The sequence below is a fragment of the Cornus florida genome, unplaced genomic scaffold (assembly GCF_030987335.1).
Source record: "Cornus florida cultivar Cherokee Brave unplaced genomic scaffold, ASM3098733v1 CherokeeBrave_3.0.0_Hap2_Chr03, whole genome shotgun sequence".
NCBI lineage: Eukaryota > Viridiplantae > Streptophyta > Magnoliopsida > Cornales > Cornaceae > Cornus > Cornus florida.
This window is the reverse complement of record NW_026775573.1, coordinates 28,528,664-28,546,595: the sequence shown is the minus strand read 5'-3', so window position 1 is coordinate 28,546,595 and position 17,932 is coordinate 28,528,664.

Genomic DNA, 17,932 nt, shown 5'->3' with positions numbered 1-17,932 from the left:
AATTCAGTACAAATTCCATCTCAGGTAAAGGTTATTCATGTTATTCATTCCATCTCAGATGATATGTTATTCATTTGCAGTTAAAAAAATGGTTTCTATATTGAATGTGTACACTAAATCAAAAACAATAAAATCTTGAATAAACCTTCACAGTATACAAAATAGAAAACAGAACCTAAGCTGAATCAAGTGGTTGGCATCTTGAAACGGCAAAGCGGACAACTTCAACCACGACCACGAAAGAATCGAATCGGAAAGAGAGAACCGATCCTTGGGATCGATAAATTGTGACTTCACAAAAATTCAGATAGCAAGAGAACCGATACTTCTGGAAAGAGAATCGGGAAGGGGTTAGGGTTTAGTTCCTTAAACGAATTCTTCCTTTCCTTCAACGAATTCCTAATTTCACAAGGAAAGTACTATTTCTAGGGCAACAAGGGGGATTACAAAGGGGAAAGGAGAGACAAGGCAACGCAACGCGGCGAGCGGCTATAACAGTTTAAAATTAGATTAGGGTTTTCTTTTTTTCCCTTTTTTTCTTTTTTTTTTTTTTTTGAAAATAGGCTTGGATCTTTAGGGAATATGGGCCATTTTTAGTTGGACTCTTAATTTTGACTACAGTAGTCTTTCTTTACATGGGCGCTTATGTGTTTTAATAGTAGGCAAAGTGCAAATATATATATATATATATATATATATATATATATATATATATATATGCTATATACAAAAATGTTCAAATATTCTTTGGTGTTCAAAAAAAATTACTACTTCTTTTATATTTTTCAATTTGTGCAAATAAGGACAATTCCTCAATTTCAAAACTGAAATACCTCAAATGCCTTTAGGATAAAATAAAATAAATATATAAAAAATAATAATTTAAAATTTAAATTTAAAATAATAAAAATAAGGCTTTTTAATGGCAACCCCATATTTTATTTATTTTTATTTTTATTTTCATTTTTTCAATATATATATATATATATATATATATATATATATATATATATCTAAAATTCCCTTAAGAGTATTTTGGGGTTCTAGAAAAAATTTGGTCAAAATTGTTGATTTGGGGTAATTTCCATAAATTTTTAAAATACAGGATATATGCACTTTTTTTATATGTAATAATAGGGTATATTATTTCAAAAACTAACTTGTTTACGCATATGGATTGGACAAAAATTCTTTACATTATGTTAGACTAAAAACTTATTTAAATTATTAGGGGTTAGGGTTTGGTAGTACCCAGCTTTATTAAACAAATTCTTCCTTTTCTTAAACAAATTCCTACTATCACAAGGAAAAGAAGAACCCAAACAGAGTAAGCAAACGCCTTAGATCACCCATTAAAAGTTTTGAAATTAGATTAGGGTTTTGTTTTTTCTTTTTCTTTTTCATTTTTATTTTTTGAAAATGGACTTTGATCTTTAGAGCATCCCTAATGCAAAATGTTATATTTCTATACCAAATTTATATTTTAAAAGGAGGTACAGTGTCAAAATTCTATATTTTAATAATTCTGCTCCAATGGTACATTTCATCCAAAATGTTATATTTAAATTAGAACTAACAAGAAAAGTATAAAATTATGAGAGGTCTTTTGTGAGCTACTATATTTGGCATTGGAGTGCCTTAATTTCATTCGCTTGCTATATTTTGAGTTTGAAAGGAGCATCTCCAAAGCAAAATGCTATATTTTCATGCCAAATCTATATTTTGAGAGGAGCTACAATGTCAAAATGCTATATTTTTGCAATTCTGCTCCAATGGTGCATTTCATCCAAAATGTTACTTTTTGACACAACAACTATTCCATGTTTTGAAAGTTTATTGGAGTGCCTTATTTTCATTTTAGCAACTTTTAACAATCTCAAAATATGAGAGGTATTTTGAGAGCCCATTGGAATACTTTATTTTCATCCACTTGCTATATTTTGAGTTTGAGAGGCCATTTGAGAGCTGCTATATTTGGCAATACGTTTGACAATCTCAAAATATGAGAGATCTTTTGAGAGGCCATTAGAGTGCCTTATTTTCATCCACTTGCTATATTTTGAGTTTAAGAGGCCATTTGAGAGGACATTGGAGATGCTTTCTACTATATTTGACAATACTTTTGACAGTTTCAAAATATGAGAGGTCTTTCGAGTGTTCATTAGAGTACTTTATTTTCATCCACTTGCTATATTTTGAATTTGAGAGGCCATTGGAGATGCTCTTAGGGAATATGGCCCATTTTTTTGTTGGACTCTTAATTTTGACAATAGTAATGTTTTTTACATAAGCTTATGTGTTTTATTATTATTATATACATTTTTTTTCTTTGACACTATTATTATTATTATTATATACATTTTTCCTTTTTCTTTTGCCGGACGGCGGTCAATTGGCTATAAGCATGTATTGAACCTTGGTGTGGTGGTTAGAGTATTAAATCTTGTACAAGTTAGTTTCATATTAGCCTCTCTTTGATTAAAAAGTATATTACATTTTTTTTTTTTTTTGGGAGGGTTTAAGAAATTATATATGCTCTCAACCAATTATTCAAATATTTTAACAAATAATTGTACAATTATCAATAAATAAACAATAGCATAAACAGTAATTATGTCTAAAAAAATAAACAAGAAGCCAAAAGAGGAAACCTTCATTATATACCAAAATAAATATTTATGTAAAGGGGATAAAGTAACTCTTATCAAGAGCACTTTATCAAGCCTTCCCACTTATTTTCTTTCTTTGTTCCAAATTCCATGCTCCGTTGCTGATAGAATTGAACAAATTCAAAGGAATTTCCTTTGGGGAGGAAGGGGAGATGAGTTCAAGTATCATCTTGTTAGATGGGAGCAAGTTTGCAAACCTATAATGTTGGGGGGTCTTGGTATTAGACGATTGATCCCTTTTAATAAAGCTCTTCTGGGTAAGTGGTTATGGAGATACGAGAAGGAAAAACATCGTCCTTGGCGCAGATTAGTGTCTTGCAGGTATGGGGAAGATGTTAGCGGTTGGACTACACGTCCGGTTTCTATTGCGGGAGGAGTTAGGGCTTGGAAATCCATTCGACAAGGATGGGATGCCTTTTCCTCTCATATCAGATTCAGAGTTTAGGATGGTAGTTGCGTTCACTTTTGGGATGATCTTTGGTGTGGGAACCAGCCTTTATGTCGTACATTTCCCAGGTTATATAGTATTGCAGTTGATAAACATGCCATAGTTACTAACTGTTATCATCTTGATAATAGTGGGATTACGTGGAATGTTCATTTTCGGCGTTCATTTCAGGATTGGGAGTTGGAAGAGGTAAGCATTTTTTTTGGATCAATTGTATCAGCAAGAAGGAATTGGCAGGGGTTTTGACAATTTGATTTGGATTCCCTCCTCTCACGGGCATTTTGCAGTAAGGTCCTTGTTTTTATGTCTGTCTAATTTTGCATCCTATGATTTTCCTTGGAAGACTATTTGGTGCTCCATGATTCCTACTAGGGTGGCATTTTTTGTATGGACTGCTGTTTGGGGAAAGATTCTGACGATCGATAATCTAAGGAAAAGGGAAAATTTTCTTGTTAATTGATGTTGTTTATGTAAGTAGGATAGAGAGTCAGTTGATCATCTCCTACTGCATTGCTCTGCAGTGCACGATTGCTGGAATCTCATTCTTGGTCTATTTGGCATGTGTTGGGTAATGCCACGTTCTACTAGGGAGCTAATTCATACTTGGAGAGGTTGTCGTGTGAGTAGGAGCGTTCGTGCTTATTGGAGATCTGAACCACATTGTATTTGGTGGTGTATCTAGAAGGAGCGAAATAGTAGAATGTTTGAAGGGAAGGAGTCGTCTACAGCGACACTGAAACTTTTTATTATTCGCTCTCTTTTTTGTTATGTGAACAGAAGTTTGTGTTCCTCTTCTGTTGATTTAATTTCTTTTTTGGATTCTTTGGGGCCTTAAACCCCATTTCCTTTGTCTACGGGACGCGTTCCCCTATTGAACGCCCTTTTTAATTTATTATTACTTGTCAAAAAAAAAAAAAAATCAATGGATACAAAACTGGTAGATAGAGTTTCATACATAGAAATAAAACCTAGCTAAATCAAGTGGTTGGAATCTTGAAACGGTGAAGCTATGGGGCTTGTTCGATATACAAGGAACTACAACAAATTTTGGAGTTTCATACATAGAAATAAAACCTACCCGGATTTCACATGACCAACTAGTAAGAGTCTGGCAAAACCATTTTTTTTTTTTTTTAATAAGTGGGAGTCTGGCAAAACCATGGGGCTTGTTCTCTGTTTAACTAGTTAAATTTGATAGTTTTTCTGGAACTCAAGGGCCAAGCTGAGCCAGGGTGATAATTTCAATAAAATTAGTCTCTTCAAATCAGGAAGCTTGTGAAGTTTTGTTAATGTTGATTTCTGGTTTGCTCTTTGTTTCAACAGCCTCGGTAAGCTGGTTTTTCCCTGTGAGCGAGTTGGTGCGCGCGTGTGATCTACAAGGAACTACAACAAATTTTGGCAATGATATGCATTAAATGAGAGATTTCATTACTGTGATTTTCAGGAAATTAACAAATGATGGAGTTTGTCTATTTGGCGTTTTAAGTTCATATACTATTGCTTCATTCTTTGTCTAGATCAAGTAATTTTCTTTTTCTTTTTCTTTTGCTCTTTCTTCCTTGGGACTGTATTGAACCTTGGTGTTGTGTTTAGATTGAAACAAGCCGAGTATTGAATCTTGTATTCTATCTTGTTGTGGTGCTTACTAAAATTTTAAAAGTTTAAAAATATTGTCAACTATTCTAGGCCTTAAACTTTAACATTGCAGCATGTGAGATAGGTTTGACAATTCACTACAAATTCCATCTTAGGCATGTTATTCATTCCATCTCAGATAATAATAGGTTATTCATGTTATGTACAAGTGGTCATGATGAAGTTTTAGCACAACCAAAAAATGGTTTCTATATTGAATGAGTACACTAAATCAAAAACAATAAAATCTTGAATAAACCTTCACAGTATACAAAATAGAAAACAGAACCTAAGCTGAATCAAGTGGTTGGCATCTTGAAACGGCAAAGCGGACAGGAGTGGTTGGTCTTAAGCCACTTAGTAATGCAATCTCCATGATAGACGTGAGAGCAGGGCATGCGAGTGATGGATTCTTCATCACAGAATTTCTCGAGACAAATTGTGCAAGAGTGATAAAATGTCATCTTCCCCAAGGCGTCGATGGATGATTGATTTGCGGGTACAAGTTTCAACGCGACGTACTCGTCCATGGACTCCTGTATAGCCCAAGCCATTGATCCATTCAAACCCTGAGTGTTAGTCATGGACGCTTGTAGAATCCGAACCAGTGGCCAATCATCATTATGATCAATTTCATCAAAATCGGACTCACCCTCGCCGTCAACATCCACAGGATCCTCCTCATCAGAGGATGTGTGGATTAGTATTTTAGTAATAACTACGGGTGTGGCATTGTCTGGAATATCACTTCTATGGTGGTGGAAGGCGCGCGATAAAGAGAGAGCATCGTGATACATCCGGTCATCACCGGTAACTCCCATGCGGAACACGAAGAAATTAAAAAATCTGCGCGACAAGTCATCAGATTCCATGACACACGACGGCATAGGGTACACACGTATTGTGGTAGTGCGATTGACTTCCACCATATCACTGTTGTATCTATAGTTATGTCGATCTACTCTCAAGCAAACCATATCAGATGCTTCATATGGAATTTGCAATTTTGTGTAAAAAGATCGCCCTATGGACCATTGTTGCCTTCTTCTGTTCACCATCTTCAACCACGACCACAAGTGAATCGAACCGAAAAGAGAGAACCGAATCTTGGGATCGATAAATTGTGACTTCACAAAAATTCAGATAGCAAGAGAACTGATACTTCTGGTAAGAGAACCGGGAAGGGGTTAGGGTTTTCTTTTTTCACAAGGAAAATTGGTACTTTTTCTAGGGCAACAACGGGGCTTACAAAGGGGAGGGGAGAGGAAAGGAAAGGCATGGCGGCGCGATCACAGAAGAAAGTCTCATCCTTTAAAAGATTTGAAATTAGATTAGGGTTGTATTTTATTATTAAGTAAAGTGCAAAAAATAAATAAATAAATAAATAAAATAAAAAATCTGCTATATACAAAAATGTCCAAATATTCTTTGGTGTTCAAAAATTACCACATATTCTTTGGTGTTCAAAAAATTACTATGTATTTTACATTTTTCAATTTATGCCAATACGAATAATCCCTAAATTTGAAAACTGAAATACCTAAAATGTCTTTAGAACTAAATAAAAATAAATATAATAATAATAATAATTTTAAATTTACAACAATAAAAAATAAGGCATTTTAATAACAACCCTATATTTATTTATTTTTATTTTTAATTTTTCAAAAAAAAATTTATCTAAAATTACCTTAAGAGTATTTTGGGGTTCTAGAAAAAATTTGGGCAAAATTGTTGATCAGGGGTAATTTGCTTAAATTTTCAAAATACAAGATATATCCACTTTTTTTTTTTAGATATATATATTTACATGTATGGACTGGACTAAAATTCTTTATGTTATGTTAGAGCATCTCCAATGCTAAAAGCCATTTTCGCATGCCAAATCTATATTTTGAAAGGTGTTACAGTGTCAAAATGTTACATTTTAGCAATTCTGTTTCAATGGTGCATTTCATACAAAATGCTATTTTTTGACACAACCACCATTATTTTTCAACTACTATTCCAACCATTCATATTTGCATCAGTAATATTAATATTAAGCATATTCCAAGTCAAGTTGTAGACATTAGAAGGAAACTAAAATTAAACCTAATTAAAAAGAAGCAAAAATTTAAAATATTTGGTCAAAAAAGGAACAATATATATATATATATATATATATATATATATATATATATATATATATATATATATATATATAAATTTATATATTTGATTATATTATTATATTTTTTTTTTCTTTTTTAGAAATTCATAAATATATATATGTATATTATATATATATGATTATATTATTATTAAAAATATATATATATTTTTTTAGGGCAAATCATTTCAGCCTTCCCAATCGCCTTAATCTCTATTCTCTCGTTCTCAACTCTGAAATTGCACCCTTTCTCTCTTTCTGTGCAACTGCAAACTATAAAATCAACAAGAATTAGAAGTTCAAAACCCATATCTTTCAATTTTCATCACCCGCTGCTCTAGTTCAGGTTCATCATTCGCAAGCTACAGTTGTTGTCTCTCAACTCTTAAGCTTGCCCCCCTCTCTTTGTAACTCGCAAACTTGCCCTAAATCGCAATTGGAAGAGACAAAGATATGATCTAACAGCCCGGAACCGTCAAGATCGAGATCGAGGTCCATCAGTAACTCTCGTTTCGTCATCGATTTTCTTCCTCTGGTTCAGATCGAATGATTTTCCGGGAACTTTTCCTCTTTATATTGCAACAGACAAGGAGAGAGAGATGCGAGTTTCAGATTGTGATTCCAAACGGCATCGTATTGGGAAATGAGAGACTTGGCAAACATGTGAGAGGAGATTTGAGAATTTCAAAATTTGAGAGCTCAAATGAGAGCCCATTGGAGAGGGCTTTATTTACCCAACTCTCATATTTTGAGTTTGAGAGCTTAAATGAGAGAGCATTAGAGATGCTCTAAGAGGTCTGTTTTCAAGTTTCCTTTTTTTATCGTTTTCCCTTCCTTTCCCTTCCCTACCTAAATCCATCAAAAAGATTCAGCTACTTTGTGGCAACCTTGTGGGTGAATGTGTGTGAGCATGTGCAGGTGGTATCAGTAGGCTACCACACTGGGTGAGTTACAAGTGTACAATCCTACATCACCTGGGTATAGATGGGGCAAGTGCTATATATAGATTCAACATCCTTATATGATACAACACATTTTAAAGTCGTGATGGCTGTGAACCCACCAAAACTCCGAAGTTAAGCCTGCTTAACCTAGAGTAGTACCAGGATATATGGGTGACCCTCTAGGAAGTCTTTGGTCCAGGGGAGCCAAAAGCGGATAGTATTATGTCTGGCTAGGATAAAGGTTGTTACAAATGGGATCAGAGCCTAACCCAGTCGAAAGTGTGGCCAACGGGGACGTTGAACCCTAAAGGGGGTAATTGTGGCGACCTTGTGGGCGGGTGTATGTGAACGCGTGCAGGTGGTACCAGTAGGTTACCACACAAGACGAGTTACAAGTGCACAATCTCACATCGCTTGGGTATGAATGGGGCAAGTGTTATATGTAAATTCAACACCCTTCAAGGAAGGTGATTGTGGTGACCTTGTGGGCGGGAGCGTGTGCAGGTGGCACCAGTAGGCTACCACACTGAGCGAGCTACTGTTGCACAATTCCACATCACCTGGGTGTGGATGGGGCAAGTGTTATATACAGATTCAACACCCTTTTATGACATAACGCGTTTTAAATCCGTGATGATCGTGAACCCACCAAAACTCCACAGTTAAGCGTACTTAACTTAAAAGTAGTACCAGGATGGGTGACCTCCTGAAAAGTCTCTGATCCAGAAGAGTCAAAAATGAATAATATTGTGATTGGCTAGGGTCAGGGGCAGAGCCAGGATTTCATTCCAATGGGGGCATAGTATATTTGATAGGAGAAAAAAAAATTAAAGGCAGAAATAGAATTTTCACATCAAAAAAAAAAAAAAAACATAGCAAAGTCACTATTTTCAAAGGAAAATATAGAATTAGTATCTAGTTTAGTATCTATAATCATTTTTTTAAAAAAAAAAAAAGTCACTATTTTCAAAAGACAAAAAATGAATTACCTGGCAAGGTGAGATACAGATACTGGATGAACTAGGAGTCCAGGAACCATTCCAAAGCAATCATACCCATTCTCTAAGTCCCAAGCACATAGTAAATCTTGACAACCAAAGCAAACAAGATTGTATTTTATTATCTTTATCTTAAACTAAGATGGAAACTAAATGTTCTTCAATAATGTGAATTGAAAATACCCATAAAAGAATTTATTTGTTTATCTAAAGAACTAAACAGGAAACAAGTTGATATGATATTTAAATAAAAAGAACTTAAGTAGAATACTTGACACATATAAGATCCAAAATATTGATTGATTAAATTTCATTGAATACAATTACAACTGCCCTCGACGGCTTTTCATCTTTTGAAAGCGTTGAATGATAGGTTCATTATCTATGCCCCTAAATATTTCTTTTTCAATATACACAACCAAGCTATCATTCATAAATTGATCTTCCATCCGATTACGCAATTCATTCTTTACAATATTTATAGCAGAAAATGCCCTTTCCACCGTGGCAGTCGCGACTGGTAAGATTAATGCTAATGTCACAAGTAGATACACCAATGGATACACCTTGTCTTTTTTTGTTTCAACCATTTTTTTTACAAGAGCGGAAATCCCTTTCAATCCTTCAAACCTGATATTAGAGTGCATATCAAGAATATAAGTTTCAAGTTGACTACTAAGTTCTATGAGCTTGGCTGCAGAAAATTCTTTTGGATAGTATTCAGCAAAGCGAGTGATCTTTTGCTCGTCAAAAGCAAAGAATGCATCATCTGGACATAGACATGCCACACAAAGAAGTAACTCAGTATTGGCCTCATTGAAACGATTATTTAGCTCTTGAAGTTGCATATCTATGACAGAATAAAACAACTCAACACGATAGTAATTCAAGTTTGTCATTTCTTGCGCATTACGTCATCGTTGTCCTTGAGTAATGAACATATCATCCATGTTGGGAACATCAATCTCATGTCTCTCACAAAAGGAAGAAACTTCATCAAGCAAAGAATCCCATCCATCATCCCTCATCATTTGTAATCGTTGCTTACATACTTTGACAAGCTCCATGGCATTCACGATATCTTGATCTTTTCTTTGTAGTGCTTTGGATAATTCATTTATCATGCCCAACAATGTCTTCATCAAATGGAGATTAAATACAAAATTAAAGGATTGTATTAACCCAAGTAGAGTAGATGCTTCGCCTCTTTGATCAAATTTCAATCCATCCTTTTCGATAAACTCAAGAACAACAATTACAGATAAGAACAATGTAATCAAGCTAATTATAGTACCATAATGTGAGCCTTAACGGGTGTCTCCTGCACATACAAGAGAAGTGCTCTGATTTAGGCCTTGCCCACTTGTGAGCTCGCCATTGCTAAGTCCATCAATAACTTTAGCAATTTGTTTCTCACGAAGCATATCACGACGTTTACATGAGGCTCTAACTACATTCACCACATTAGCAACAAATACGAAAAAAAGTGGAAATCTGGCCATGATTCTTTGCCACGGCAACAAGAGCCAACTGAAGTTGGTAAGCAAAACAATGAACATAAAAAGCAAATTTATTCTCTTTCAGAATAAGCGTTTTGAGACCGTTGAACTCACCTTACATATTGCTAGCCCCATTATAGCCTTATCCACGCAATCTAGAAATGCTCAATCCATGTGTAGAAAATACATTATCAATCGCCATCTTGAGTGAGAGAGTAGTTGTATCAGTCTGATGTACCATACCAATAAAACGTTCAATCACACTTTCATTCTTCACGTAACGTAACACAATAGCCATTTGCTCATTTATCAATACATCACGAGACTCGTCAATTAAAATAGAAAAACATCCATCTCCAATATCTCTGATAATAAAATTGACAACCTCTGTTGCAATGGCATTTACAATCTCTTTTTGAATTTCAGGTGATGTTAACTTCAGATTTTCAGGAGCATTTTCCAATACAACGGCTCTAGCTTCCTCATTGTGACGAGCATGAAATCTCAAAAGTGTGAGGAAGTTCCCTTGATTGTTTGAATCTTCAGATTCATCGTGGCCACGAAAGGCAAGTCCTTGGTGTAAAAGATATCGGATACATTCAATTGATGCAGTCAAACGAGTCCGATATTCATTTCTAGGTTGGTGCGACTGCTTGCATAAAATTGTTTGAATGTGTTGTTTTTAGTTCACTAAAGCTTCACCAAGCTTAGTTGTAGGCACTATTGGGACCTCCAACATAAGTTTGAAATTTTCTTTCTTCTTCCAATTTGAAAACCCCTCACCCACAAAAGATTCATGTAACGACCCGCTCCACCACATGGTATGATATTGTCCGCTTTGGGCCTGAGCCCGCACGGCTTTGTTCTTGGGCTTCACCCCAAAAGGCCTCATACCAATTGGAAGTGACACACTTACATATAAGCGCTTCACCTTTCCTCTACCCAGGCGATGTGGGACTGTGCACCCGTAACTCGCCAGTGTGGTAGCCTGACAGTGTCTCTCGCACCCGCCCACGGCACACCCGCCCACAAGGTCATCACAATCCACCCTCATTGGAGGCCCGACGTCCCCGTCGGCACACTTCCGGCTGGGTCAGGCTCTGATACCATTTGTAACAACCCACTCCACCACATGGTATGATATTGTCCGCTTTGGGCCTGAGCCCGCACGGTTTTGCTCTCGGGTTTCACCCCAAAAGGCCTCATACCAATTGGAGATGATGCACTTACATATAAGCACTTCACCTTTCCTCTACCCAGGCGATATGGGACTTGTACACCCGTAACTAGCCAGTGTGGTAGCCTGACAGTGTCTCTTGCACCCGCGCACGGCACACCCGCCCATAAGGTCATCACAATTCACCTCCTGTTTGTTCTCCAATATCCGGCTTGAAAAGATAACAACATAGGCAAAACGCTGCATCTTTGGTTATACTATATTCTAGCCAATTAGAATATTTACTAAACCAAGCAGGCTTAAAACGGCGTGATGCTTTCCCAAAACTCGTATAGGGAAAACGATGTGTCTTGGATTGACAAGGACCCTTAAGATAATATGCTCTACGAATGTCATCTCGAATATTAGGATGATAATCCAAGATTCGAGTTCGTAATCCTGGATCCGCTGGAAGATTTTCTAAGTTGATGTCGGAACGACTTTGCTTCAATATTCAATCATCATCTCTCCCTATAAGAGGTGGCCGAGCTACCAACCCTGATTTTCTTTTATAATATTTCTCCATAACTGTTTAAAATATATTTTAAAAAAATGCTTATTTACATATAATAATTAAGATGGACATTTCAATCTTATTAATTTTATTTAAACTACTCATTCTTTTCATTTAGAATGTATTAGGAAAGATTGGAAAGTAAGTGTTAACTAGTAACTACACAATAAAAATTTAGAAAAAATTGCCCAATTTAAGTGACAATGATTTAACCCAACCTTAATATCATGATCAAAATTATAAAATTTAAAAAAATCCAAAAGACATAATAAATAAAAAATAAAAAACTCCCAGAAAAATATTTGAAAATTTAATAAAAGGTTGTGCTGCATAACAAAATTAAAAAACTAACTTATAATTACTCAATTTATCTATCATATTGATCAAACAAGTAAGATAAAAACTAAAATAGATCATCCTTAGAACAAGATAGAACAAGAAATTAATCTGGATCATGGCAAGGGAGACCAACAAACAAAACCAAACAGCACCCCCCTTGTGGGTATGCAGTCGTGCGAGAGATGGTGAAGGAAAACGCGGTAAGCCTTGGGGTTTAAGGTTAGGGCAATGAAAAGTGATTCGGAATTAGGGTCTTTGGGGTTATGGTGTAAGTCAGGTCTACACTAAAATCTACAACAACCAATAACAGAGACTGGTAAGAATTGGATTTTTCTTTTCTCTTTTTTTTTTCAGCACTATCAAATTAAATTGTTAAGCCCCAGTTAAGTGCATATTTAAATGATTAATTAAGCACGACTTGGTTAACAAGTTTAATTAGGTTAAAAAAAAAAAACTAATTTAAATGATCCAAGCCCCATTACTCGAAAAACAAAAAATCAAGTCCAGAACAAAAAAAAAAAAAAAAAAAAAAAAAAAAAAAAAACACTGTTTTCAATATCAATTATCAAACAGCCCAGGTTTGAGTACCTAAGATTATAGATGTGAATCTGATTCATGTTAAAAAATAATAATAAAAATAAAAAAATAAAAAAAAATATCAAAAACAAAAATTACTAGGGTGAGAATTTTTACATATTGGATTGGGAACTTGTTTTATTTGACCCATCACAAGCTTTTTCTTGGAAATCCACGTGCATGCACACTACTTGTCTTATTTTTAACATTATATTATGCAATGTTCATCAAGTAAAACATGTCTAGTTCTTTGTTTCCTACCAATAATTTGCACGGACTAGAATAAAGCCCCTTGTTAAACCAAAAATTTCATGCAGCCATTGAAAGCGATACTAGAATACAAACATGGGTTATTTTCTTTAATGTGTCTTATTTCGATCTGTAGCTACTACACTATATATGTTCCTCCATGCTCAATATACTTGTGGTCTAGAAGATGATACTCGATAGTCGTGATAATTTTTTCATGATACACATCAAATAATAATTATAAAATAAATAAAAAATAATGCATGGATTGAAATGAATTTATTTTTTAGACTGTGGATCCACTTATTTTCATATAATTTTAAAGCAATAAACCTATAAATTTGGTTGGACTACTCCATTAATATTCTACATATAAAATCAAATGAGACTTGATGGGATTGTATTGTAATTGATTAATTTCATGATAAATTTTTGTGACATGAATGTCTACAATTACATGTTACGTCAATTTTATGAATAATTGTATAAGTACTTGCATGTGTAGGATGGGTGGGATTATATTCCATCATATATTTGATTAATGGACAACAAAAAGTTAGGTGGTAGATGCAACAATTAACTTACCTGAAAACAAAAGATGAACCCATAATTAAGGAAAATATATTTTACGAGCTTCACTTAGCTCGCTCTTTAAAATGGAAAGTATATTTTACAAGTTGATTTTGACCCCTTTTAATATGGAGGGTAATTGATATGGAGGACAACAATTACGAGCTTCATTCAGTTCAGGCCCTTATAGTACGGAGCAGAAACACATAAAAAATTGTTCTCTTTAAATCATGTGAGGTTGTGTAGACATATATTTTGATATACGCGTAATGCATGAAACTTACCCGATTAACAGCGATGATGAAACAACATTCGCGCAGTCCGATATGATACCGTTTTCTTGCAAGGAAGAGAGGAGAAGATCGATGAACCTTGACGGCACCGGTGTGGTGCCTGCCAAGAGCTCTCCGACGATCCAATTAGTCACGGAGGTCTAAAGAGAAAGCAGGGATTAATAATAGTTTTTACGTCGTACCTTCTTTAATGGCTTGATACCCTATTTATGGCTGTCGATTGGAATCAAAATCGTTCCGCTGATATCGATGGTTGACCTGATCTTCCGCTTGTGCAAAATCATAGAAGATTTATTACCAGATTTGTCGGGATATGATTTAATCATTTTGACCTCCTCTAGTTATAGTAGGATTATTCTTACTTGCTGAACCACGTCAGATTTGATTTCATTATCCTTGATAATAAAATCTAATCAATTTTATCGAGGGTAGAATAGGTTTATATTTTTCCCTATCAGTTGCCCCCCATTCCCAAGCTTGCACGTCTAGTTTTGGGAATGTAATAAATAATAATAATACTCTTTTTTTTTTTTTTTTTTTTTTTTTTTTTTTTCACCCGAGGGAACAGACCCTCGGGTACTGTGCATGAACAGTACCCCCGCGGGTACTATTCCTGCAGGCACTATTCATGTGAATAGTAACTCAGGGTTTTTTTTTTTTTTTTGTTACCCAAGGGAACAGTACTTTTCCTTTTATAAGGGAATAAATTATACAAGTTTCGTCCCTTTAGTAAAGGAATTGAACTTTACGAGTTTTACCCAGCTCACCTCTTTAATAAAGGATTTTTATTTACCATCCCTTATTGTAAAGGGATATTAATTATGGGATTCATCCAACCCAGGTCATTGTAGTCCAGGACATTCATTTATTATCCTTATATTACAGGAATATGGATTACGGGATTCATTTAACCCGGGTCCTGATAATACAAGATACTTATCCCCTATAGTCCAGGGATATGGATGACGGGATTCATTCAACTCGGGTCCTTGTAATACAGGACACTCATTTACTATTCCCTTATAGTACGGGGATACGGATTACGGGATTCATTCAGCCCGGGTCCTTGTAATACAGGACACTCATTTACTATCCCTTATAGTACGGGGATACGGATTACGGGATTCATTCAGCCCGGGTCCTTGTAATACAGGACTCTCATTTACTATCCCTTATAGTACGGGGATACTGCACTTATAAACTAAAAGGAAGTTTATTAAAGACCATCATTATTAAAAACAAAATAACACGTGATGGAGCTACCCTCCATTTAAACTGATTAACTAAGATGCCCCCAGTCTTTATTGTGAATGACTTGATAAGGCTAATTCCAGCCGCGAGAAAATTTCTAGTCGGTATACTCATCTGAGTCATTCTCATGATATGTGTTGTCACTCTGGCTAAAGAACGATTTCTTATATTTGGTATTATTTTCATCCCTAGCGAGAGGGGCTGGCCTCTTCTTGTCCTCTCCTTCCACTCATGGTGTCTTCAGCGTTGATGTGTTTTTGCGCTCTGACTAGCAACTCTATCATGCTGGTGGGAGGTTCTTTTGATAAGGAGAACAAGAATCTGGAGGTTTGGAGTCCTCCTATGAAAGCGGTCAAAGCTACCTTGTCGTCCGCCTCTTCTACCTGTAACATCTTTGCGTTGAATCGGGTGATGTATTCCCGAATCGACTCTTCCTTTTGTTGCTCCACAGTAAACAGGTAGGTAGCCGGCCTCCTATGCCTCTGACCTGCAATGAAGTGGCTCACAAACTGCTTACTCAATTCTTCGAAGGTGTTGATGGTTCCTGGCTTCAACTTGTTGAACCAAACTCTCGCTGATCCCTTAAGTGTAGTGGGAAAAGCTCGGCACATGATTTCATCTGGCACAACGTGTAACTGCATAAGAGCTTGAAAAGTTTCTAGGTGATCGAGGGGATCTTTGGTCCCATCGAAGCTTTCGAACAAGGGCATCCTGAACTTGCTAGGTAGTGGACATTTCATAACGGCGGGGCTGAAAGGCAAGTTGGTTCTTTGTACCAGGTCGTCTACGGTGGCAGGACCTTTCCCTTTCATAGCCTGCATTACATCTTCCATTTTCCCTTTGAGATCCTTGATCTGCAAGTCGAGATGGGTAACTTTCTTTGTCTTTTCCTTAAGACAGAAGGCTATGCTTTCAGAAGGTCGGGAACTCCATAAGAGAGATAGGTGAACCACCTCTCTATGTCGGGTTCCCACCTGGCTTTGTTCCACTTCAGTCTCATTTTGGGGGGAATGATTATCCCTCTCTTCAAGATTTTCATTACCTCCGTTTGGACCTGAGATATCTTGTCCTGGAAAGTTTTGTTGAGCCGGTGGAACAAGGTGTTGCAAGAGCGTTGCATTTTGTTGGATCAACTGGTTCATACCCTGACTCAGAGTTTGAACCTGTAGTTCCAACGCTGCAAGCCGTGCCTAGTCGTTTGGGACGTCTAGGTTTTCACCCGACTCTACCCTTTGACCAGATCCCTGCGACGGTATTCCTTCGGTAACCATACCGGACTGCAAACGTATATACCCAACGAGTAATTAATTGATTCAAGGGAATCGTAGTTCCCACAGACGGCGCCAACTGTTGAGGCTGAAATTCGCGCAGTCCGATATGATACCGTTTTCTTGCAAGGAAGAGAGGAGAAGATCGATGAACCTTGACGGCACCGGTGTGGTGCCTGCCAAGAGCTCTCCGACGATCCAATTAGTCAAGGAGGTCTAAAGAAAAAGTAGGGATTAATAATAGTTTTTACGTCGTACCTTCTTTAATGGCTTGATGCCCTATTTATGGCTGTCGATTGGAATCAAAATCGTTCCGCTGATATCGATGGTTGACCTGATCTTCCGCTTGTGTAAAATCATAGAAGATTTATTACCAGATTTGTCGGGATATGATTTAATCCTTTTGACCTCCTCTAGTTATAGTAAAATTATTCTTACTTGCTGAACCACGTCAGATTTGATTTCATTATCCTTGATAATGAAATCTAATCAATTTTATCGAGGGTAGGATAGGTTTATATTTTTTCCTATCAACTTTGATTTAACCATCCATCCCATCTACCAGTTCATTTCCCACTTAGCAGTCAATTAAGGTTTCATTTCACATATATCATCAAAAAATAATGGACCATTTAACATTCAATGAAACAATCATTAATTAGTTGACTGATTGATCTAAAAAATGATTGGAATATCGGATGCCTCATGTAGTCACATGCTTACAATAAGTTCACTTGTTAGCAAGTGTTTCTACCCAGGAGGGTTGGAGGAAAAAAATTTAGAGTTCTTCACGAGGCATCTCAGTTATTATTATATGACTTTTATTTTTACTTTAAAAGGAGAGGGAATACTTTCCAATCCATAAACTTTTCATTGTACCTGAGAGAATCCAAGTTTTTAAAAGCAGAAATTAAAAAAAGAAATAAAACAAAAGGGCGTTGGATGGCGACATTTAGTTCTTAAAGTGAATCCTAATTATAATAAGATTAGTGAATAATTAATGCTGAAACATTTTTATCATTATCTTAGCAGTTTAAGTCATGACGAATATCATTGTCTAAAGCAATCATGTTTCAGGCTAAAAATAAAAATAAAATCATATTCCAGGCCGGTACAACCATGAGTCCAAGAAATACAACACAAATTAATATATAGTCAATAGCTAGAAGGGTCTAGGGAGGTTCAGTAACTCATACAGTACTATTTAATATTTTTCCAAGTTGGGTTGATAAAAGTTGTTACATATATGTCCAATTCTTCTATAGTTACAGACCCATGTACTTTCTTTTTGTCCACAATGTATGAGAATAT